The sequence below is a fragment of the Patagioenas fasciata genome, chromosome 6 (assembly GCF_037038585.1).
Source record: "Patagioenas fasciata isolate bPatFas1 chromosome 6, bPatFas1.hap1, whole genome shotgun sequence".
Classification (NCBI taxonomy): Eukaryota; Metazoa; Chordata; class Aves; order Columbiformes; family Columbidae; genus Patagioenas; species Patagioenas fasciata.
The window spans coordinates 12,541,112-12,566,184 of NC_092525.1; the positions used below are offsets into that span (position 1 = coordinate 12,541,112).

Sequence of the window (25,073 nt, forward strand, 5' to 3'; positions counted from 1 at the left end):
CTTACTAGCTGTGTTTCTACTAGAGCAGCCTCAGCAATGCATCCAGAAATGTACTAAGTTAGAATCACAGCTGCAATTTCCTCCTTATTTTCCTCAGATGTTGGCAAAGGTAGCAATTTTACCCAGTTGTAATATGGAGAGTTACCACAGATCTTCAGAAAAAGGGCAAAACCGAGCTTTAGCATCAACACCTGCTCCCCTTCCCTTGAATCTAAATGGAAATACGACAATTGAAAGCGCGACTGGTTTTACATAAATTTTACTTTCTTACAGTAGACACCACATCAAAACCAAAGCAGTTAAAAAGTCAAACAATTTTCCAGCTGGCTGCAACACCCATTGAAAAACAAGACCGGTTCAAGGTAAAACTGTGTCTTTTGTATTAAAATACTGGTCAAGCTGCTGACAAGGAGACAAATGAGTTTTTAAACCATTAGTGTACGCTCGCATAAAATTAAAAACACTTCTATAGAAAGAAATTTGGATAACCGCGATATGCCTCTTCCAGCGCAAAGCTTCATTTTGATTTCTTGAAAAGTTATTAAAATTGGGCCATCTCGGCTTGCTGGAATTTCATTTATTCATTATTGCAATGTACAGTTAATGCAGGAGATTAGATCGGGTTTTGACAAGTCTTTTACGCTTCTCAGGGCAGCGCTGCTATTTCTGCTTAGGTGAGTAACTTTATCTACCAGCTAACCTTTATGGTGTTGACAATCAGCAATTAACAATTTTCTCCCTTGCCTCCAATTTGCTGCCGAAGATGCTGTTGCAGTGACCTGCATCCCCAGATCCTCCGGGAGGCTGGTTCAGTGACACCCCCAAAAGCAGCCACCGTACCCCCACGCACGGTTCCCTTTCAAGATCGCACAAGACTTGGCAACAGCAGCAAAACACAGTAAATTCCAAATGGAGGAGGCCATCACCTAATGAAACGCAACTAACAGGACTGCTGACTGTCCAAATATTTAACTGCTCTCCAATGCTGCAGGTCAGGTGGGTTAATCAAATAAACTTGCATATCCTGAGGGATTGCCTGTTGTTTGTGTTTAAGTCCTTAACTGACTTTAGGCTCCGAAAAACTACTGAGCAACTGTGAAAATCTGCATATCAAACCCAACGACGCAGATGTGACAGTTCTCCATCATGAGCTAAAAACATGGGAAAGTGCTTCCAAAAGAAGCATTTTTGCTGAGTAACATGACAACTCTCTTCAGCACACACTGATGGGAACTGACACCACCTACACCTGGATATATAACCCATGTCACAGCGTGGAACCACGCTTCAAGTAGGAATCTAACACACATTGTCTCTCAAACTTAACCACTAAAAGCTTCTAGAACAAGAAAACACCAAAACGGACGGACAAAGTAGATGCAAAGTGTTTTCAATGTACAACAATGGAAATGAAAATAAATCTAGGATTAAAACATAGCTTAGTTTCACCAATTTCTAACAGCATTTGTCTCCATTCAACAGGAATTTATGCACCATTTCAACCTGATAAGAATTTAATTCTAGGTAATAAAGCTTTACAAATTGAATTCAAAGGAAGGAAAAAAAACACAGCATTTTCCAATTATTTCCAGAGCTCCACAACTACAGACTTCAACTAAAGAACAGGGAAAGCTGCCACTACAGAAGCAGAGCTGACATACAACCCCCGGATACAGTGGCAGTAGCAGACAGATATTATAAAAATCAATATTAATTCCACACTATTCTGTTTTGAAAATAAAGCAATGAAGTTCCCACATGTTCACCTGCCAAAGGGACACAACTCAGACCAACTTTGTCGGAGCGGATTTTTAAAGTCTTCCTACAGGCATGTAATGGATTCCAAGACCAAACGTGCACTGAATGTCCAGTGAACCAAATAATTTTTAATAGGTTCCTCAGGGGAGTTTATTTTATATTTTTAAATCACTCCGAGACTTTGGAATGACAACCTGATTCAGAGGAAAAGAAAGGCGAGTGTTGGTGGGGTGGGTATTGTGTTTTCTTCCAGGGTTTTTTCTGGAAGAGGCATCGTGCCTACTGTAACTTCTTGCTATGTACTTTGGAAATGTCTTCCATTCTACAAACCCCAAACTTCTAAGTTTGCTTTTGAAAACATACACTGAGCAAGTTTAAAGTTCCTCCTCGCAGAATTACTACATCAGCAATTACAGAAAGCTGATCTAACAATTTGGGAAGAATTAAAAGTCAGAATGAGGTAGCTCACCCCCTTCAGCCACAGTCGCAAAGAGGCAGGCAATACAGAAAACCATAAAGACCGCATTCTAAACCCAAACATAGCATAACTTACATCAAGTTGCAGATGTTAGATTAACCACCCTCTCTCCCCCAGGTCCCCTGAACTAACACCCACCTTATTAGCAAGGTCCCTACGCTGTGACAGCAGATTCGGCACAAGAAGCAACCGTCCCTTCGAGGAGGGAATTTTTCCAGCCGTATGATTAAGTACACAGGAAAGCAAGACGAGGAGCCTCAAGCGCTGCCGTCGTTAGCGTGATTCCAGCAGGATTAGGCAGAGCGTGATGGAGGAAAAGCCTCAGACAATGAGCCCTTTCATACATCAGAAACAAAACCTACCGTTAATCACACCAGTGATTCAGTTTCCTCCACTAATTCCTAATCAGACATCAACAAATAAAGTAAAACACTTATTCTTGTTTTAATTCTATGAAATAAACACAAGTGAATGGAAGCGTTCGGCCCGCGCTGTGAAAACGCCGTCGCCCCTCCGCCTCCCGATGAACGGGAGCTGCGAGATGCATGAGGAGCTGGGAAGGGAGCGTTCCCATACAACCTGTCCATGGAGAAGTCCAGAGCAACACATTCAGAGCAGTGCTGCATTAACAAGAGAGAGAAACTTCAAAGCCAAGAGATGAGCTCAGTCAAAACCCTTCTCCGTACAAAAGAAACCTTGAACCACAGTCATCAGAAAAAACATCTGGTGTGCTGCTTTGATTTCCAACATTAGTTATTGGACAGAAACAAAACATCATTTTTTTTTTTCCCCCCAAAGCAGCAAATAATTGCAAATCCACTTCTCCACATAACCTATCATTTATCACCTCATCAGTGACTGCTTGAGTCTGATGGAATTAAACACTCAAGTCAGGCAGTTTTTGTTAAAAGCAATAATTACATTGTTACTAGAATATACAATTAGGTAATAAAAAACAAAAACAAATCTGCCTAGCACTATTTTTTATGCACTCTCACAGAAATAGTACCAGGCTGAAAATCGGCAACATTATAATAATAACAATAAAAAAAATCCACTTCCACCAAAGTACAGCTCCTTCTAATTTAAACCTTCACCCACAGGCAAAAATACATAAATGATTAGCATTATAGTGTTTATTTTAATTACACTGTGCAACAAGAATCCAAGAGGCTGTTAGCTCACTTCAGATATGAAGAAAGCCAATATCTAAGAGTTTGTCCTCCATTTGTAACCTACACAGTTGTGTCAGCCCATCTTATCACCTAAATGCCAAAACCAGAATGTCTGCATTTCTCATCACATCCAAAACCAACACACAATAGAGGCATCAGCCCAAAGAAAAGAAAAGAAAAAGAGATAAAAGGAAAATAAAAGAAAAGCAGGAGGTCAGGAGATCACTCACCTGCTCCTTGTCGACAATGTTTAAGAGCATCAAAAATTCACTGGTCTTCAAAGCACAACTCTTTAAAATTTAATAAGGAAAAAAAAAATACATCTTTTAAATTCAAACTTACATTTACAAATGTTTTCCAGCAACACAACTGCCATGCAATGTGTTCTTTAACACCACACAGTTCGTGGTGCCTGCCCTGAACACTTGATGATCTAAGCAAACAAAGCACACCTCATGATTTCTAATGTATCGAGGATGCTCTTCACCGCTGCAGTCAAGTTGTTGATCCCAATAATTGTGTAAAAGTCATTGTAAGACAAACATTTGCCAATCTATCCAGATGGTTTTGGCCAATGAAGACACTTTTGATCACTCTGCCAAAAAAATAAAGATGCCCAGCTCTCTGATACTGGGGTGGGGGATCATTGGAAGAGCATGAGAGCCTGACACCACATAACCCTTCAGAACTCTCCCTCCTAATTAATTATGCTCCTGATTCCTTTCACAGACATAAGCAAGAGGTTGGCACTGAGCCATTATAGCAGCACACTTTATTATGTTGTTGTTTACAAAGAAAAGGCTTCAGGTAAGAAACACGGGATATGGAAAGCACAGTCTGATCCTACAGAACTGCTGGGTTTCTCCACCGAGGCAGAGGGTCTTTGCATTTCTCTTGCCACAAGGGAGAGATGCCCCTTCACCATCACCCATCGCAGCCCCGGCTGCAGACCCCATAGCCAGGGAAACCATCAGCGAAGAAAGGAAACCCAAGTGAGATGCTCATTGTCAGGAGGGGAACATCTCTGTGCAAAGGACCTGCCCACTCGAGCAGCAACAGCCCACGCTCGCTTCAGCCTCATCCAAAATCCAACTTCAAATAACAGAAAGCGTGGCATTAGCCTTAACAAAGCAGCTAAAATCACAGCCATGCCACAGGTTTCCAGGAGCTCTCCCTGTCTTGACCTGTCTGGGTGAAGAAGTCGATCTGGCACTCACAGATCAGTGCTAAAATGAACTCCCTGCAATGGGACAGACTGGAGGAAACCAGGCTAATGGAAAGACTATACTAAAATGCCTTTTTATGAGCCAAAAGACCCCAAACAGGTACTCTACCGTAACGCTACACCCAAATCATAACGTGTCATTTGACAGACTCCCAAGATAAGCAGAATCCAGAGAAAATTCAAACCAACAAGAGAAGCATCTCTGTTAGCAACAGACTGCGATCTCTCAAGTATATTGAAGGTGACAAACTTTCCTTCAAAAGTTTGTAATTCTCCCTTCATGTCAAATGCAGAATTAAAGCAGCGCCCCTACAATGTCCTGAACTGCTTGTCTCCCTAGGTTGAATTCTTCAAGTCTGTATTTATTAATTGGAAGCTACCCACGAAGGAGGTTATATAGTAAGGAGACAGTCAGTAGCTAAAACGTATGTTCAAAAATGCACATTTCCTCAGGTTAAATACAACTTTGCAATTACATTTTTTACCACATAATAACGCAAAGATTAGAATACATAAGACTCTAAAGGAATTTCAGCAGTGCTCGAGTCTCGACAAAACCAATGAGAATATATATTACAAAATTATTTCCACGCCTTCTAGTTCACAGTTTTAAGAGGCTAATTTTCATTGTTTATGGTAATTATGTTTCATATTTCATTGAACTTTGACATAGAAAATTATTATTGGATTTTTGTGTGCATCTTCTAGTCAGTTTGTATAATCTCGCAAATTCTGTATTACAGGTACTTAAAATACAATAGACGATACATTCATAAATTAAAGGCTTTTCCTTAAGAGAAAAGAATTATTATTGATTCTGCAACAACTAAGCCTTTCATCAAATTTGGTGAAACAAATGTTACTTAAGATATAAACAAACATAATTCATATTTGAAGAAAACAGTAGTTTATAAAAATGCAACGCCACCATCCAAAAACAAAAGGTCACTTTTTCCTCCTTTTCACCATCTCATGTCTTCCAAGCACATCACACCTCAAGACCTTCTTAACACCTTGTGTCCAAAATGATCCTTTTTACCACTTTTATGGTTCTCCTTCAAGATAAAAGATCAGAAGCACAATTTGTACCAGGTAAAGATATATATTTTTTTTTAAATCTATACCATAAAATCCGAACACCGGACTAGCCTTTTTCATACTTCTCAGATGTAATTTACCTCCCCAATTAACAGTCCTCTAAAAATACATAGAATCACAGAATCATTTAGGTTGGAAAAGACCTTTAAGATCATCAAGTCCAACCGTAAACCTAACACTGCCAAGACCACCACTAAACCACGTCCCTAAGCGCCACATCTACACGTCTTTTAAACACCTCCAGGGATGGCGACTCCACCACTTCCCTGGGCAGCCTGTTCAAGTGTCCGACGACGCTTTCAGTGAAAACTTTTTCCTAATATCCAATCTAAACCTTTCCTGGTGCAATTTGAGGCTGTTTCCTCTCATCCTATTGCTTGTCACTTGGGAGAAGAGACCAACACCCTCCATACTACAACCTCCTTTCAGGTAGCTGTAGACAGTGATAATGTCTCCCCTCAGGCTCCTTTTCTCCAGGGTAAACAGCCCCAGCTCCCTCATCAGACTTGTGTTCCAGGTGCCTCACCAGCTTCGTTGGTGCAGAAAGTATAACCTATTGATAGAATAATTACCAAAGCTCCTCCAAAAAAAAGAGCCACACAATCAACCCTCTTCCATCCCTACTCACAAAACCCTCTAGAAAAATAATGGCTTTTCCAAAATACTGTAAGACCTAATTTTGTGAGGAAATCTAACTGAGGAATCAAGTACCATCCCATGAATAACTTTCCACTCCTGAAGAGAGAAGAGATACTACAAAGCTCAAGTGCCCGGCTGTCTTCGGCAGCAAGGACGACAAACAAGAGAAGAATCCATACACTGGAGGGATAAAAAAGCAACCGTGCTATGCGGATCTCACAAAACAGAACAGATGTGATCCTTTGATTACACACGTGCAATTAAGCGTCAAACACTACACTTGCACTATGAAGCCAACAGATAATTCCTCACCACGGTGAAGCATATGCATATATGCACGTTTTGTTTGGTTTCAAGCAATGACGGGAATTCCAGCACTGCTTTTCAAAGAGCAATGCCACATGCCCAGCCTTCCCATCTTTTCTCTGTTCAATTTCAACTGACAACTCCGACTATAAACTTCTTGTGCCAACCTAAATAATTCCTCTCTTTCTCAGTAAGGCTGGAAGAAAGTACTTACCCACTTGCCAGCTGCAGCTGAAATTTTGTGCCAAGAAATAAATGTCTTTTGGGCAGGTTGTAAACTGGAAGCTTCTATGCCTACTGAAGGACAAGAATAAGAGTAGGACCACCCTATCCTTTCCCAGATTAATAGTATTGCTGTATTTCACCTACACTGTGGATTGCACTTAATGAAAGCATCCAAACAGAACTACCTCCTAATACCTGGGCTGTGTACTTGGAGGAGATAGATGCTTTTGTCAATTTCGCTCTCAACCAGGCTTTTTATATACATTGCTTCCACACTCTGTTCCAAAAATCCTAACTTATCTCTGTATTTTTGATCTGAAGAAAATTTCTCAGATAATAGAGTCCTTGAAGGAGCAAGACCTGTTTGATCCTTATTTTTCTCCAGTAAGGCACAGGTGTATATACACTGTGTGCATGCGGGCATTAAACAGCAAGTGCTCCAGCTTCCCTTCCTTAGACTCTTTTCTCAACCTGAGGAGACTTTGACCTTCCTACAGAGTCAAAACACCTGCAGGTACTGGTCCTCAACAACGCGAGGCAAAGACCAAGGACGTGCACAACGTCCTCCCCACAGTCCAGAAAAACGACGATTAACAGAGAGCAGAAGGCATAGGCTTGGTGGCAGAATGGATTACGGCTGAACTAGAAACTAAAAGAAGAGGTTGTGAAGAGTTTAAAGTCTTTCACCCAGGGAAGAGTGGATGCTTTACAGGGTGGGCTTCCCCACGCGTGTTTCACCGGGCACCCCGTCTTCCTCTTCCCTGCCCTCCTCCCAGCTCACACAGCTTCCCAGCTACAGGATGTTACTGCCTGTTCACATGTCCTGGGTTTTTGGAGAGGGCTTCTAAAGCTCTATGAGGCTTCTCATCATAAATAAATCACAACGAAGTCAAAGGCACAAATAAAACCTGTGTTGTTGCAGCGGAAAATGGTCTTTTCCTCTTTAATCTACAATCATGGGCCCCTTTCCCATGCTGAACATCATCCCATTTTCATTTTGGCAGTGACTTGAATTTTATATGGAAAAAGAAAAAAAGCCAAAATTCTGAAATGCCAGTTTGAAACTCAACTGATACAAATATGTAAAGATGAGTACGTATACTGCTAAAAACACATACAAATACCCTCTCCTATAGAAAACAAAAATAGAACAAACATTAGTAAATGCACATAAACAAATCGTGATGAGGTACATTAAAAGAAACAAATGTCTGAACACATGCATCAGTATCATGAACTTGGTTTTTAATATACAGAGTAGTTACATCTCTATCATCTTCACAAATGGAGTCAAGCAGTGCTTGTTCCCTTTGCTCATTAAAGCTCTACAACTGGTGCCTCCTGTATGCCCACATGTACCATTTCATTAAGCTCACTTGACATTAGATGAAGAAAGAGTACAAGAAAATTGCATATTCCCAGCCTAAAGTAAACTTGTCATTTAAACCTTGTGTATAGATAGAATTTGATATAGCGCTGGCACAGTGAGTCATTCGTCAGTTTTAGAGTTTGTACGACAGTATTCTTACATATGTTTTGCAATACTTTCCAGTTCGCTACCACCCCATGTAATTGTAAGTTTTTACTGGAAAGGAAGCATACATTTTGGATTTGAACACCACACCAAGGTCTGCAGAAACAAATCTTACTTTTATGGTCAGGTTTTGAGCAAAAGTAAATCCATAGAAGGAGCCCTCACAAACTGTATGAAAGGTGAAAGTCAAGGCATTGCTTTTAAAGGAGAGTAAGCAATGATGGTGAGCACCACTAATACTTCTCAATGAATTATTCCAAACATAAACATAAGCAACTCACATGTCAGATTCCTTCAAAAGCTGTTTCTGCACTCATTCAAAACACTATACAAAACATTCAGCAGGTATTAAGACTGCTTTACTTGAAAATAATAGGCGCTTTTATATCCTTCTATACTGGGGCGAGATGACACATTAAAAATTTTCCCTACTATCTTACCTTCAACTTTCATTTTTAAGTTGCGTGACAGACATGAGTAATTTAACTCTCAACCCTGGCTTCCAAGAGGCACTGAAAACAAAAGGCTTGTCCTGGTAACACCACTAACAAGATCAGCTCGGACTCTGGCCCGGTGGCGTTCAGCTCACTCCAGTGCTTCGCAGGGAAGTTTGCAATTCTTCAAAAAGTGCAAGTCCCAACTTTATTTTGCACGCAGCCGCACGATTCCTGATCGGGTGGACCTCTTTGGCCAGCTTTTTTAATCTGGTTATTACTATTATCTCTTTCTACTATCTAAATTCAAATCAAATGCATCTACCAAATTGTAGATCTCCTGCTATCTGATAAAAAGCTGAAGAGAAAAAGTACCCTTTGCACAATTAAAGTTAGCTGGTTAAGATTCAAGAACAGGCAGCAACAACTGTGGTTTTTTTCTTCCAAATTGCATATACTATGACCTACAAGAAACATTTTCTGCTTAAAAGTAATACTTAAATGGAGATCTATGGCTGAACGTTATCACAAGGATTGCACTTACTTGACAGTCTGCTATTAGCCAACTCCATTATCGCTATTTGCAGTTTTTAAATGAACAGATTCAGAAGTAACTGTACAAAGCCTCCATTACAAGTGGATTTATGGAAAGCCACAGCAATAATCATCCTCATTAAGCATATCTTCCCACAGCCCTACATTATGTGGACACAAAGAGGAAAACATTTCTTCTCCGTTACCCACAAGCTTAGATCTTTCTCCTTATAATCACAAGCTTTGACTGTCTTTTCTGCTTTTGCCAATGACCATCATCTCACATTCCCAAAAGCAGGACTTAGGTTTTAAAAATAAAAAAAGTAAAATACCTGCACACCTCTCAACCCACAACCAAATGCAGACACAATGTAGGATGGCTTCTACTTTGATTTTCCAGAAACTGCCATTTTCACTGGCAAAATGAATGAGAGTAAAATATTGTCTGTGGCTTCTGCTATAATATTTTCCTAATGGTCCCAACCAGTATTTATCCAAGACGTACTTCTGGACACGCACACGCAAAGAAAAAGGCAGATGGCAATATTTGTAACTAAGCTGAATTATAAAAATCTCTTGAGCTGAAGTGATGCATTAACTTTTCGGCCATAAGCTGTTTTAACCCCTTCACGGGTCTGGTCATGCTGCATCCTATTTCAACTCCAGGACGCATGCCAGTGACGTAGGCTCAGAAACTCGCACATTAAGATGGGCGGTTAAGGGCAGAAACTGAGAACTTAAATAACCCAACACCAGCACCCACCACACATTCCGATCACAAACTGGCTGTTTCACCATGCAGATTTTACTTCTTGCTTTCGAAGTTCAGATTGCTGACTGTGCGCTTCAACATTACAGATACCTATGACTCCTACGTCCTCAGACCCACAGCGAACCACCACGGCTGAAATAATAAAATCAGGATTAAAGTACACTCGCTCCCTCCATAAAACCATTCTCGTGAGCCACACATTTCCTGCATTATCATAAGGAGTGCAACGGACTTTATTTAAAAAGCTGTTTTCAAAGCCACCCTGGCAGGCTTGGAGCAATCACCCAGTAACCAGATACAGAGATTTGCAGCAGAGGACCTTAGTAACCTCAAATTGAATTTGTCATTTCTCTAACATTTACTTGAAAAATGAACAAAGGTGGTTATACAAACAGCATAAAGGAAACTCTATTTGCTCGCCATCCCTGTTCAAGTTAGCTGCCTTCAGAGATCTCTAAACTAGAAAATATTCAACGTAACTTATGTCTGAAGGTCTGGTTATCCAGTTATCTTCACACTCAGTCACTTTCCACAGCTCAATTCTACACTTGACAAGAGAACAGTTTATTTGATACTGACAAGACAGCTTCCTTTGGTTACATCCGAAATAAACACAAAACTCCAAAACGCTTTAAAACAGCTGCCCCAGTCAGTCTCCTGGAAACAGACCACATCTTTTCTACAGAAGAGGTCTGTGGGAATGGATCTTTGTTTAACAGCGCGGAAATACTTTCTTTCATTACATTTAATTCACGCCAGGTATTTGAACTGCTTGAAGTTGGGTCTTGGAACAGTTTCTGGGTGCCGAAACCGCCAGGAAGGGAAACACACCCGTGTGCAGCATTCGCCTCCAGCCTCCACTCCCGCTCGCCGCAGGCTGCCTGCGCCCACCCCAGCGCCCTCCACGCCAGCCCGGCACCCCCGGGCGTCCCGCGGGGGAGAACCGCCCGCCTCCCCCGGCTCCCCCCGGGGCTCCCGACCAGGCAGGCGGCCCAACAGGTTGCGGGAGCGGCTGCGGGGCAGGAGTTGGCTCCGAGGAGGCTGCAGCCGCGATCCCCCGGGAGGGCAAACTCCCCTCCCGCTCCGGTTTTAGGAGCTCGCACCCCGGGCGCAGCAGCGGAGCTCCCTGCCCGCTCCCGCCGGGGGCCCTTTGTTCTCGCCACCCAAGACGCCGCCGCCCGGCAGCCCCGCGCTTTCCCAGGCGGCGGCTCGCCCCACCGGGGGGGGATGAAGGCGCGATCTGCCGCCGCCCAGCCCGCGCCCCGCTGCAGCGCCCTCCCTCCTCCCGGCGCGGAACGGCCAGCGCCAGCCGCGGGGAAACGCTCCGGGCCGTTGCCGATCGCCCCGCGCCTCCCCGCACAGCGGAGACACCGTGCCCGGGACGCCCCGCGGCGCTCGGTGCTGCGCCCCGCGGGACAAGGCACCCACACCGCCCCCAGCCCACCGAGGGAGCACAGCCTGCCGGGGCTGCCCCGAGCGCCGCAGCCCGCCGGGAAGGTCACGCCGCGGCAGCGAGCCCCGCGCCCCCGCCGCGCCCCCAGCACCGCGGCGCAGCGCCGGCAGGTGCTTCACTGCTCCCCGGCGACCCGGAGAGGCCCCGCGGGGCGCAGCCAGCAGCCACCGAGCACCGCGTGGCGGTCCCGGTGGGCGGGGGACCCCGGTACCGCACAGCGGCCCCCGCGGGGCAGCCAGGGCGGCGGCGGAGCCGAAGCGGCCGGAGGAGCCGGCGCTCGGGGGCGCCGATCGCGGGGCTCAACAGGCGGCGGACTTTAGCGGCTCCCCGGGAGACGATCCCGCCGTGCTGGGAGCGGACCGTGGGGCTGAGGGGGAGGAAGCACCACGGACGAGCCACTTACCGGAGCTCCGGGGCTCCGCCGCCCGCATGCTGCCTCCGGGCGCCGCGCGAGAACCCGCTCCGCTCCCCGCCGGCCGCCCGGTGGCTCCGCTCCGCTCCCTCAGCCGCCGCCGCGCGGGACCGCGCTCCGCGCGCGCCGCCGCCAGCCCGCCCCCGCCGGGGCCGCGCGCCGTGCTCGCCCCGCCGCCAGCCCGCCCCGCCGCCGCCGCCGCGCCGCCACCTGCCGCCCGCGGGCTCACCTGGCTTGGGCTGAGCCCCGGCTGCTGCGCTCGGCCCCGCGGCGAGGCGCGGCGTTGCTCCCGACCGAGCCCCCGCTCTGCTCCGTTCCGTTCCGCTCCACCGCGGCCTCCGCTGCGCTGCCACCCGTCCGCCCTACCCGCCGAGTCGGCCCGCAGCCGGCGGGCAGGGCCCGCCCCGGCCAGGTGTGGGCGGGGGCGGGCGGGGGGCGCGGCCGCGGCCCGGGGCGGGCGCTCGCGCGGCGCCGCCGGAAAGAGCCGGCCTGGCAGCCGGGGGGCCCCGCGCCGCACCCCCCGCCGGCGCGGGGAAAAGCGGCCGGGGGCCCGCGGGAGAGCGCAGGGGCCTCGCCGTGCCGCGGAGGGGCGTCCCTTGCCCGCGCCCGGTCCCCCCGCTCGTCAGCCCCGTGGCTGTGCCGGCTGAGTGTCCGTCAGACCCGAGGTGGCCCGAGGCTGCCGGTGGGAGATGGAGCCGGTGGGTGCAAGGAGCGCCCGTCGGGAGGCAGAGCGGAGCCCTGCGCACCCGCCCGCGGGGGCTCCACGGCGGCGGCAGCGGCGGGTGAGCGCCACGCTGAGACCTGTTGCGATTTATACTCCGTTTGACCGGCTGTGGCTGTTCGGAGTTGTTCAGCCCGTGCAGGCAGCGAGCACGCTGCTGCCTCAGCTGCTTAATTACTCCACTCCTTTCTTCTTCCCCATCCAGCGCCCTGAACTAAGAAACAGCAAAACTGAGAGGGATTTTCTGCAGCCTCTTGGGATGGTGGAAGGGTTAAATCAGCTACACCGATTGTGTTAGTGCTCTTTGGCCCGTTGCCCAACCCTTCCTGGGCACTGGTGTTGCGTCAGCATGGGCCACACCACGGTGCTTGGTGGTTTCGCCCCGCTGCCGATCTCCTCTGCACGCTGTGCTGGGGGTGCTTCGGCATTTCCCACCGCATGGGGTGTTTTTTTGCCCTCTGTGGTCTCTAGGATTTCTCCTCATGCACTTTAACTGTGTTCTTCGGGGATGCTTTGCTGTTCTTTCATCTCTGGTCAGACAGAGTGGTGGTAAGAGCCAAATAGTTTGCAGAGGCTCTTCCTCTGCCCCAGCACGGTTGCCTGAAGCACTCTGAGGAGCACTGGGCTTCACATTCCCGAGTGCAATGCCCGGTCCCTCACGCATCACTTGCCTCTGCCCTAAACTGAGCACCTGAAGCCAGTCTTACACCCCTGCCACTCAGCAAGGAGCCCTGATATGTAAAGCCTTTGGTTCTGAGGATATTTTCCTTCCTCATCAGTATCCAAATGTTGCTGCAAAACAGCCCTTCTGTGCATTACACAGCGAGGCCACGGAGCTTAGAGTAAGTGCTGCTGGCCAAGTGCCACACAGCACTGCCAAAGTGCCCATGGGCCCCGCTCTCCGTGTTAAAATTTGGATCTGCTTCAGGCTGTGCCAGAGCTCAAGACCACACGGAAGCCATGAGATCCCTACTCCAGAGCAGGGATTTACAGAGCCACCAGAGCTGTTCCCCCACCTCCCACAGCAGCCATGCTGGCAAGTTAAAGGTGGGCCCCATCCACCTGACCCCTGCTCATTTTATGTGGGAGCAACAGGTTTTTGAAGTTCACTTGAAAAATGGAAGATTTATGATTTACTGCTGCTTTGCTAATCTTGTGAGGTGCTCATGAACTTGTGAGCAAAACTCTGAAGTGTTGAGCCAATCTACAAGGCATTTTAAAGATATTTTTAGACACCTAAAGGTGCAGGTTCCTAAACACTTTCACAAATCTGGATTCACATGACTGATACAGACCAGCCTCAAACTTTTGATGCCCAGCAACTTCTAGCTGAGACTTGCAGGTAAATTATTGTCCCATGGGTGTAAGTCATTAGTCATCTGAATCACAAAAAGTTTTCACATACAGCTACTACCAGGTGCTCTGTGTTCCCCTGTGCTCCATGACATAACTTGGAAGGCTACAAGTGGTGTGAGCTCAATAGGCACCAGTGCTTTATGCTTTGCTGAATACAGGCAGCCAGTTCGTCACTCCTTTACCTGATGACTCTGCAGTCACGGGGCACTGTGCTCCAAGCAAAGGCATCCACTTCAGCAGTTTGCTTAACAGGGAATACACTGACATGTTCTGGAAGGAGACTTACAAGAGTCCTAAAGCCCCAAGACTGAGCCAGCAATCTAAATACAGCACCCCATTGTGTCATCTCAGTAGCTCTCACTGCTCCAGCCTGCCCAGCCATCTCAGTGGTAAGCTTTTCAGAAAACAAAGTCTCAGTGTGTATTTGCAGTACCTGTTTGGAGGTCACTTCTCCTGGTAGCTCTTCCTTCCCTTTGAACCAGGTCTTCGAAGCAAATATACACACCCATGGCCTTGTGATGTGTGCCACTTGATAGCCAGCTAGCAAATGGGTACTGTGGGCCAGGGTTTGCCTGCCCTTAGCATAAATCAGTACAAAATCAAAAGACCACAATTCTGATTTTTTTTTAAAGACTTGTCAGAACAACTTGCCTTCTCATTTCAGGTGTTGCGAAACACTCTGGATTTAATCTCTAAACTGCGGAGCCTGTCAGAAGATATTTCTTTTCCTAACTTTTTTCTTGGAGTGTTCATGATGACTTTTTTTATAGTAATTGTCACCTCTCCTGGTCTGATTCACAAGTGCCTAGTGCAGTGCTCAACTTGGGGCTCATGTAAGTTAATACATCTCCATCTGCAGATCTGCTTGACAGCACAGCTTGAGGACCATATGGCCATGACTCTGACTGCCCACCATTTTTTCAATATTGCCCCCAAGACTCTTTAATTTCCTTTGTAAGACAGTATTATTAGAATACTATGTTTTGCTCCTAATAATAATAAAAATGTGCATTGCCCATTTCTGTTCTTCTCCAATTCAAGTAACTGCAGCCTTGGAGAGACCAGCCCTAATGCTGCTTCATCTGCAGCATCAGGTTGTCTGGACTGGGGAATATTTAAGCTGAGAATAACAGCTTGCCCTTAATTCTGCTTTACTACAGCTTCTACTTGATTGAAGAACTGAAAGTTGGTGTTACAAGAAAACTGCAGCCACAATGCTGAAGTAGTCCTTGCTTCCATTTCCTAGCCAAGGCCCATAACTTTTGCCAGGGGCAAACTACTGTCTTCAGTGCCAGTCTCAACACAACCCACTTATAGTGTTTCTTAGACCTTTAGTAAAACTCCACATGAGCAACAGTCCAGTTTAGCAATTGAGATGCTGAATTCGATAACCTGAGTCCTTTCTAGCCATGTATCAGTTACGATATGTCTTGTAAAACCAAATAGATTAATTCCTCAGAGATCGGTTTATGAAGTCAGTCTGATGTAGCACATCTTAACAGCTGCATAAGTTAAACATCACATCAGATCACTTAAAGTACAAGTCCATCAAAACACTACTATGCATAGAAATTTAACAGGACATAGCTCTAACAATAAGACAACCCATAATATCAGTTTTAAATGTTTCTACATAGTATCTCTTTTCTATAAGGACAGTTAAGTACTCAATTCAAGAAAACTGAAGACTAACAACTGAAAAACTTAACAGACAATAAAACACAAGATGTGAATTTAGAGTCAGTGTTTTCTTGCTTTTTCAAGCCCTACATGTGTTACACAGTAACTAAAGCAGAAATACCCCCACAAACCAGAATGAACTAAAAATGGGTGAAAGAGGCAGTCAAATGCTTACTGATTCAGGTACAGTTGTGCAGTATTGGCTAACAAAGCCCTGATAACAGGTTCACTAATAAATACTAGGAAGTGATAAGTAAATAACTGAAATGTTACATCTAGACACAAAGTTTGATTAAACATAACAAAAAGACCCCAAACTGGAAGTGTAATGTAACCCCTACTACAAAGCACAAGTGGAAATGAAGCTATATTCTAACCCTATGCCTAAGTCAAGTCTATAGATAGAAAATATGGTTAGAAACAAAAGAGATTAAATAAATGGGGGGGGGGGGGGGGGGGGAAGAAAGCAACAACATAAGACAACTACAAACCACCACGTCCCCAACATATCTCCAAGAGAAGATAAGAACTCAGGCCTCGGCTTAAATACAGCCCTTAGGCCAATGGGGAGAGGGTGGGTGGGTGGAGGTGCCAGGTGAGGCAGGTTGAAGCAGGAAAGGCCATTAGTGTGTTCAGGGCCTTGACAAAACACGTCACAGCTGCAAGATAAAGCCTCTGCAGTCTGTAGAGCAGTTAGATACATGTTGTGCTTTCTAAGGAATTGCCATAAAGACCTAAAGAAAATAAACAAGGAATAAAAACATCTTTATTACACATTAATATAAATATTTGCATACAATAATAAAAATAAAGTATGTTTTTCTCTACATTAATACATTAAAAGAGAAAATAAACAGACCAGCTTCCTTCCTTCAGTGTTAAACAGACCAAAAAAATCCAAAGTGATGCTAGTAAGGTATGAGATGTTTCTTAACATTAAGCATAAATAAGCTATAGAATTTCTTCCTGGGTGTGAAAAGTTTACCTAGGTTCCAAAAAGGCCTGCACAAACTTTCAGCAAAGAAAAATACATGAGGTCTCTTAAATACAAAGGCATCAATCTGTGCTGCAAGTGCTTGAGCTGCGGATGCCAACGTATCTATCAACTGCAAGGGGAGGATTACTGCATGTTTAAAATTTCAGCTTGTGTTTTAAGTATGCGATGAGGAATGTCACTAACACAGCGCATGTGTACAAGAGTGGGTTTTGATTAAATGCTTGTCCTCATGAGCAATGAGATGGGAAAGGGAGTGGCATCCCCTTATCTTTGCAGCAAATTTATAGACCTTGTTAGTTAGGTTAAACTTTTGTGCTGACTAAACTCTTCCACACCCTCTTTCTGCCATAAAAATCCACCTCAAATTTTCAGCTCACAACCAAGTAGCAGATGAAGTCATGCCAAATCTTTCACATTAAAGCAAGGCAAGCACCCCAAAATACTCCTCCCCAGCACCAAAAATTATTCTGCCCAAACGGCTGCTCCTCCCTCAGAGAACTCCACCTCTAACCAGCTTTTAATATTTTGTAGGATTGCAAAGCTAATACTTTTCTTTGATGGTATCATCAGGTCTGATTGCAGCATGGATTCTGCCCTCAGTTCTGCATGCAGCACCCTCTGACAACAGCCACCGAAGATAAAATGGTAATTCAGAGAGCAGTAAGTGTAAGTGGGAGAAGGATCACCCTGGCTGCGGTTCTGCTGCAAAAGAAGACAGGCAAGCAGGGCAAACACATTGGATTGACATTTATATGCCCAGAAGTGCTGGCGTGATTGCTGTTTACCAAATTTGCTTTTAACTTAGAAGATCAGATCTGAAATTGTCAAGGTGCAATAAATAGGAAGTCCCCATATTCTTACCTCAGTGATGGGAATAAAGTATTGCTCCCACATCACCTAATCACAGCCTTTTGTGTGCGAACGGCAAGAGTGGCTTCAGAAGGGTGGCAGGAGCCCTTGGGCACAGCACCATTACTGTAGCTCCTCTCCACAGTCGAGGTCTGCAGAGAAGTCAAGCAGAAGAATTTGAGCACTCCATTCTCCTCCAGCACGGGCGCAGAGGAGGGTTTGGGGCTGCCCGGCTGCGCATGTGAATGCTGCGATCTCCTGGTTGTAGCGTGACAGGTGCCAGAGCTGGCCTGGAGCGCCACAGGCAGCCGTGAACTTGGCAGAAGTGGAATTTCGTGGCTGAATTGTACTTATTCCGCTTACAGCCAACAGTGAATTTTCTCAGCGTGAAGCTCAGCATCCCAGCAGATACCAGTTTGCAGCGGCCGGTCCGTGTGACCATCATGGGAGCGCCGCGGCGCTGGGAAGGTGTCCAGGCTGTGCTGTGTGACCGTGGTGGGACGCACCCCTGTGCTGGCGGGTACGAGCCTGGAGCAGCCCGTCCTCCTCTGGTCTGCGGGACTAATCCTCACAGCACTCACAGGGCAGGATTTGTCCCCAGAAAGAGGCAAGAATGTGCGGTATATGACGCTTAATCTCATAAGCTTCAACAAGGCTTACATGCTTCCCAGAACTTTGCTACCCTGTTGCAGGGCATGTTACAGAACTAAGCTGAAACAATCCCCTAATTTTGTTGTTCTTTAATTCATTCCTTCTACCACCAAATAAACAAAAAAACTACCCCAAACAAACAAACAAAACAAATTAAATAAAACAAAACCAATTAAAAAAATCAAAACAAAAAACCAACCAACCAAACCAAACCAACAAAACAGCAGGGAGCAGCTGTCTTGACAGGTCATTTAAGATTGCTCTTGTGAAAAAAAAAGATCTGTATTTTATAGCTTCATATTTTAGAGGCTGGTGACTGGTTAAACTTCTTTCAGCACCAGCATTTCTTGCTTTGGGCTCCAGCCTTCAAGTAAGTCACTGATTGTCATGATTTACTGTGTATACCGTGGGACAAGTACAAGATTTTGACAAGAAAAGATATTTGGGTGTTATTTGAGGAGACATGGGGAAACTCACTTAACTCAGTGTTTATACAGAATGGCCTTCTTGTTTCAGAGGTCACCTCTGTTGGAATAACAGGTGCAGGCTCCAGACATCAGCGGCAGGGGCTGCTTTGTGCACCGGGGAGGTTATAGCTTTTCCTATTGAAGATAGTCTGAATTTCAGGGCATAAATTTCGTTTAAATTTAACTTTCCATCACAGTTCTAGCAGAAACATGCAGCCTGTCAGCATAACGATTACTTTTGTGTGATAATACCAGTGTCTTTTCTAAGTGCACAGCCCAACACATCCCATTAAGGTGTTCAGAGCAATGGATGTGGAAGCCTGTTTCTGAAAAATGTGTCCCAACTTTGAAGATGACTGTCTGTAAGTTTAAGAGCAATAAAGTGGGTGAGGAACAGACTATAAACAGGGTACTTTGCTAAAACTTGGGAATAAAGGGTGCTATTCTAAGTGTGAGAGAGTTGGCTCCAGTAATCACTGTAAATATTACAGAGTGGGTTTGGGGTTTGTTTTTAAAAGCATCTTGAGCTGGCATTACTCCAAAACTGAAGGGTTAGGCATGCTCAGCAAATGGAACGGGCTGGCTGGGCATTCCTGGCTGTCTCTTGCCTGAACCACGGCCCCTGTAGAAAGCAGCAAGTCAAACCAAGCCTCACCTGCCTTTTCCCTTCTGCTGACACTCGTCCCAGCAGCTCTTTGGGCTTTTCTATGTCTTTCTTCTCTCTCCATCCCTGTTCCCTCCTGCACACATGTGCACACACAGGTATATGCACATACACACACACACACGTGCAAAGCCCCTGGAGCACTCCCCTGCTGAGCACTTGCAGGGCTGGGTCGCTGCCGTCCTCTCTGTATCTCCAAACTCTCCTTGCTGGGACTGCCTCCAAGTCACACTTTAAAACAGAGCTATTGAACTCACCCACGCTTTTATTTCTCTCCCCCACATTTTCCCACTCACAAGTCTTTTTAACAGCTTTAGCACGTCACTTGCCAAATTTTCTTTGTATAGGTCCTTGACCTGGGCTCATGGCTGTAGTATCTGAGCACCTTTCATTCATGCATGAAGTGATGTGACTCATGTCAGGCTCGAGTGATTTGTTCTCTCTCCCCATTCTATCCCAAGGAGGAGGGCTGTGCCTGCTGTGCTGGGGTCTTTGTTTTGTTCGGGTAAAGTTTCGGTTTGTGAGATCTGCTTGTGACCGAGAGGCTGGGGGTGTCACCCGCAATCTTCATTCTTTCGTCCCTTCTATGTGCCCTGCTGACATGTTGAAGATTTTCACAATCTTTATGTTATCTCTGCGCTACATTCCGCTGATACCAAGAATATTTTGTGTTGCCATATTTAATGACTAAAACGATCCAGCAGTTTTCTGTTTTCTGGTTTTGGGTACAAGTCAGCCTTTAACTATTAGAGGGCAGGCTGAGACCAGAGCAGTCCACACATGTCCCATCAGTTTCTACACCTTCTGCTCCATCAGTCGCTGCTGATCATGGCAGGACATGGGGCTGTATGGATGGCTGGGCTGGGCTGGTTTGAACAGTTTTGTGTTCCTGTTTCCCCAAAATCGTTGTTGATGCTTTTCAGCGTAACACCCCCAAATCCACAAAACAGGAATAACTATAATCCTATTTTTCTTCTGCTTTTCATTCCATGCGATACTAGCAGGAAGCTAGCTTCTTGAAGGTGTGTTTTTTCTTTTCCTCTCATTTATGCTTTGTATTTTGATTTACACTAAGAACCACGCTTTATAAAAGACATTGAAAGAAAATAGTGTGATCATCAGATTGACATTTGGTTTAAACGATGGGCTCAGGTTCTGCTCTCCCTATCCTCCGGCTGGTTCCGAGTGGAAAACTCCGGAGGAGAGGTGTAATAAACTAAGGGATTTTAAAAAAGCAAGTAAAGAACCCCAAATTCCCAAACAATTCATCTTGGTGATCAAGAAGTAAAACCGCCACTCAAAATCTCGCTCTCATAAGATACAAAATGATCTGTAAAAATGTTGTACAAATCAGTTCCCATGGGCATTCCTGTGGCGCACTGTAGCATCATACGCTGTCTTAGGAATTGATTTGGAGCAATCAAAACTGATAAAAATGGAACTGCAAAGAAGGGGAAAAAAGCCAGCTTCAGCTGCTGTGGTCAGGCGTGGATTTGCTGCAGGCAGCTGGGAGGAAGATGAGCCCACTCTGTTCCATGTCTTCCTCCCACCCGCTGCCACTTTCCCCAGCACCTGGGGCAGATCAGAGCTGCCATTGAGTCAAAACTTTGCCCATTTTCCTTATGAGGGGGATGGTCACGCATAGCCAGGTATGCTCAGTGTTTTAAGACCTGACCTTCACATACAGTTGAATCTAGAAGAAGTTGGTGCTGCCACCAAAACAGCCATCCATGTCATCTTATGCCTACCTGATAACGTTTTCCATTTCATTAACAGAAGTGGCTGCAGTGTGAATAAAATCAGGGGGACAGCTCTGGATTAAAACTCGTCTAGCCAAAAAAAAGGCAAGTTTTAATGTTGGCGCATATTCCCTTAGACCTGCCAGCAGCGGCAGGTGCGGGTGTGCGAGGCCGGGCTGCAGAGCCGTGGCGCTGGGAAGGCCACGTGTGCCACCTTTATGCGCTTGCTGTTGGACGACTGACATTTCTTTCTGCAGCAGTGATAGTTTATGATGGCCTAAATTATATGCAAAATTACAGCCTAATGTAAAGGGTATTGCTTCGTGCCTGCTTTGAATTTAAACGGTTTCCGTAGGTTAAAGCATATATCAGTACTTCCAGCCGTAGGACTGGAAGAGCTGCAGGCTTTGGTTGCTATGTTCTGCGCTGGCCGTCTAAAGCAGCTGTAAATTCAGGTAGCTGCTTTGCATTACTGTTGGGGCACAGCTCAGCCAGCACTGGGGTGAATCCGGGATATACTTCATCTTTTTATATGTTGCATCAGAGAGGCAGAAGGAGAGAGAACCTCTGTGCCAGACAGCAATTCATCTCTACCCTTCGGTTTTCCCGTCTCCGAGCAGGGAGGCAGCCCCTCACGGTAGCAACAGTTGCAATCCCCCCATCCCAACCCTGGCAACAAACACCTTCTTCTCCTCCTGTTTGCTCTTGGAGTCTCTATCCCGGTTCCCCAGCAGGATGCAGAACCTGAGCCTTCCCCTCCGAGCAGGCTGGAGGCACTGAGAGATGCCGGAGGGGAGCAGGAGGGAGAAGGGAGCTACTTGATAGCGAGCACGGAGGCTACAGGGGAAAAGGGAACACCTACAGTACTTGGGAGAGGCTGGGCTGTAGGAAGGTCCCTTATCCAAGGGACATGAGCTGAGGATGGGGAAAGAAACAGGAGAAGGTCACCGGGATACAGAAGCTGGCAGCTCTGCCCCCAGAAACCCCCCTCCAGGTGGCTGCATTACACCCCCAGCCTTCTACTCACAGCATCCCCGATCCCACCGCCTTCTCCAGCCTCCTGCTCCAGCACAGAGCTTCCCTAAGCCTGGCTGCCCCCTCCCAGCCGTCCTCCATCCCCCCTGCCAGCCCACTCCAGCTGCTGGCAGCGCTGCGGTGCCTTCAGCAGGCTCCGGCTTCGGGCAATCCATCACATCCCTATGGAACCTGTTCATTGCTGTTAAAAATGTGCATCTTAATTTCTAGTCTGAATTTGTCCAGCTTCATCTTTATTACCTTTTATTATGCTGCTCTAATCTGCTGGAGAGACCTTTAATACTGAAAGGCTGGAGACAACCAGAATCCTCGCAAGAGCTGGGTTCTTGTTCCAGGAACTGCAGCATATGCTCCTTGCAGAAAAGCTTTCAATTTTTTCAGCGTTCCTTCTATAAAAACATCCAAATGCAAGTTTCTATCTGAACAGCACTGGGTTTTTTTGTGGGGTATTTGTGCTGCTGAAACTTAAGTGTCTGGCTAGAACTTTCTCCAGGTGCAAGACGTTTCTGTATTGTCCAAACTAGGCAAACAGGAGCTCAAACTTCAGCTCCGAAGCCAGGAGATGGATATCCAGACCGAGAGTAAATGTCTAGAAACATCAGTGTATTAGTGAGACGTTCGGAGTGTGCGGGCAGTGCTGCAGTGTGTCCCCACACTGTCCCTTCCCACATGTCCCCATGGGACCCTGCCAGGTGAGGGAGGCTTTGAGGAAAGACTTGCCATGGAGGTGATGTCCCTCAGAGTCTTCTTAGGGTGCCTCCTCATCCAACTCATCACTCGGATCTTATTTATGTTTCCCTAGTGCATGACCAGACGTGCTGTGAGACTCCGTATGAAAATGCTATAAAGTAAAGAAGAGTTTTTACTGCATCGGCTTAAAGACTCCATCAGTCTTTCAAATGGCGTTTAGTATTGCCACTTTGACTCTATAGATACAGCTTTGTCACGCTGCCATCATAAACTTCAACTTACAGCTTTGACCACGAGGCTGCGCTTGGCAATGACAGCCCAGCCGAAGAGGACGGAATCCTTTCCCAAGCTGAAGATACATAACTGCTCAGAAAATAATTTGTACGTGGAAAAAAACATACATTAGTGGGATTTGTTGTTTGTATAACCCAAGAACGGTTTTAATTAAACAATAAATCTAAGAAGCAATTAGGCAAAAAGGGGTTGAGGCAGAATTGGTATTTTGAGAGAAAGCTGAGATACTGCGGTTTAAAAATCAGCCGAGCTGCATGTTCAGCAAGTGTCTGCTACAGCACCTGTGGAAAAGCCACAGTGATGTTGCATAAATAGATGCCTATCAGGCGAGAAGCTCCATGGGTAGATATGTAATTATACAACTTTTTTTTAAAAAGCATAATATTTATACTGCAGCCTGGATTGGCTTCAATCATAAGCATAATACATTTATTTGAAAACATCCTAATTATGTGTTTACCTGACAGAAGGAGCCATTACAGTCACCCTGGCACGTAAAGGCATTTTATAAATCTGCCTGCTTTTGCCTTTACCCAAGAGACCTACACCAACTGCACATTTATGATTATTTATATAGATCTGTGAACTATATAAAAAATAGTATTGTTGAAGGATATCATCAAAACATTCTGGACTTCTTTTTCTCTTCATTCTAGATCGTTGGGCTTTTTTCTTAGAGTTTTTCCAGGCAGGGATGTTGCATTTTATATGCAGGGGGAAAAAAAAATGCATTCTTAACACTCTGGAAATAATAGCAAACTCCTTGAAAGATTTAAATTAGTTTGTTCCCTGAATTAAATGTCCCATCTGGTTCCCTTCCCTCCCCAAGCCGCTTCTCGCCACCCCCCGGTGTGTGTGCACATGGGCTTGTTGTTTTCTCTATTTTTTCTTTTCTTTTTTTCTCGAGTTGCTTCTGAATCCCAGCAAATACACCGTTATTTCAGCCTGAAGATCAGCTTTGGGGGTTGTGCTGGGTGTTTGGCACAGGCTGTGGGGCTCTGCCCAATTCACATCCTTGTCCCATGTACCCGCCAAGCTAAAGCGAATTGCCACTGAGGGCTGACTCCATCCTGCACTCCGAGGGCTCAGTTTCTCTCCCTCCACAACACCCTCTCTCTATATTTTTTTCCCTTTTAGAGAGAATGCTCCAGTTGTATTAAAGAATGGCCTGGCAGCCTTAACTGCACATCATCATCTCCCTCGTTAGAGACGAAATAGAACATGTAAATATTTTCAAACATGTTGTTTTGTTGAATCTTTTTCCTGTAACTCATCCTAATCATTAGCTTGTGTTTTAGACATCTATAAAGAAAATGTGTTCGTTGAAATTTAACCTTCCTTTTGGCAAATACCTTATTTTAAAATTTAAAAAAAGGGGCAGACATGGTTCTCCTTGCTGGTTGAATGTCCTACCAACCTGACTACCCAATCTGTTATAATTATGCTGAGCTCTGCAGACCTTCGGGGAGCCATGCTATGCAGTAGATTGACTGCTAATTGCTAGGGGTAAAACCTTGGGCCCGTCGAAGTCAATAACAAAATTTCTACTAATTTCATAGAGAGTATTTCTGAGACCATCCTCAGAATTATAAACATCAATATTATTTAATGTACTAACTTAACTGAAAGGAAAACCAGATCTATCATTAATATTATATAGAGGCTAATAAACTCATTTTCTTGAACACTTAAGTTACCTGAAATTTTAAAAACTTTAGGTCATCAGTATTAAGGAAAACAGAACTTCCTCATTTGAACTGACTGAGCCATTTCCTTCTAATACAATTTGTTGCGCCTCTGCAAAATTTATGATGGAAGGCTCTATGACATGTCTGTGGTTTTTTTATGCCCAGGAAAAATGCAAAATAGCAGGATGGGTTTGCTGAA

General features: G+C 45.5%; 1 protein-coding gene across 16 annotated transcripts in view; it reads right to left on the reverse strand.

Moving 5' to 3' along the window:
* PTPRF (protein tyrosine phosphatase receptor type F) overlaps window positions 1-12,456 on the reverse strand; it is a 384,319-nt gene extending 371,863 nt beyond the window's left edge. For 14 of the 16 annotated variants that reach the window (XM_065842624.2, XM_065842637.2, XM_065842633.2 and 11 more), the window contains exon 1: window positions 12,035-12,157. The gene's annotated coding sequence lies outside the window, so the exon portion shown is untranslated. Of the gene's footprint in view, window positions 1-12,034; window positions 12,158-12,272 lie in introns of those variants that run through there. The other 2 variants (XM_071809940.1, XM_065842623.2) reach the window with 1 other exon arrangement.
* Between the last annotated feature and the right edge of the window lie 12,617 nt (window positions 12,457-25,073).